The sequence below is a fragment of the Poecilia latipinna genome, unplaced genomic scaffold, assembly GCF_001443285.1.
Source record: "Poecilia latipinna isolate Pla-1442-1.1 unplaced genomic scaffold, P_latipinna-1.0 Scaffold11649, whole genome shotgun sequence".
Lineage (NCBI taxonomy): Eukaryota > Metazoa > Chordata > Actinopteri > Cyprinodontiformes > Poeciliidae > Poecilia > Poecilia latipinna.
In genome coordinates, this window is record NW_015124265.1 from 1 (window position 1) to 598 (window position 598).

General features: G+C 48.2%; 1 pseudogene; it reads right to left on the minus strand.

Annotated features, from left to right (window-relative positions):
- Window positions 1-3: 3 nt before the first annotated feature.
- LOC106944490 (E3 ubiquitin/ISG15 ligase TRIM25 pseudogene) lies at window positions 4-597 on the minus strand (annotated as a pseudogene).
- Window position 598: the final 1 nt, after the last annotated feature.

A 598-nucleotide genomic window follows, 5' to 3' on the forward strand; every position in this document is an offset into this window, starting at 1 on the left:
CTCCAGCTCTCTCTGCCTCTCAGCTCTTTCTGCTGCAGCTGACACTGTGTCGTGACCTTTATGTTCATCCACAGAGCAGAGATAACAGATACACTTCTGATCAGTGCGGCAGAACATCTTCATCACCTCATCATGCTTAGAGCAGATGTTCTCCTGGAGGTTCTTGGACGGCTCCACCAGCTTGTGTTTCTTAAATGCAGCTGAATCATAATGAGGCTGAAGGTGTTTCTCACAGTAAGAGGCCAGACAGACTAAACAGGACTTGATGGCTTTCAGTTTTCTTCCAATGCAAAAATCACAGGCCACATCTTCAGGTCCAGCATAGCGGTGATCAGCAGGAGCAGCTTGGAGTCCAGTCTTCTTCAGCTGCTCCACTAAAGCTGCCAAAATAGTGTTTCTGCTCAGGAAAGGCTTTTGTGTGAAGGAGTGCCTGCACTGAGGGCAGTGGTAGCTTTTCTTCTGCTCACCTTCGCCCCAGAAGGTTTTAATACAGTTCATACAGTAGCTGTGTCCACAGGGAATCGTTACCGGATCCTTCAGCAGATCCAGGCAGATCGAACAGGAGAAAGTTTCTTGGTCCATCTGATTCTGCTCCATT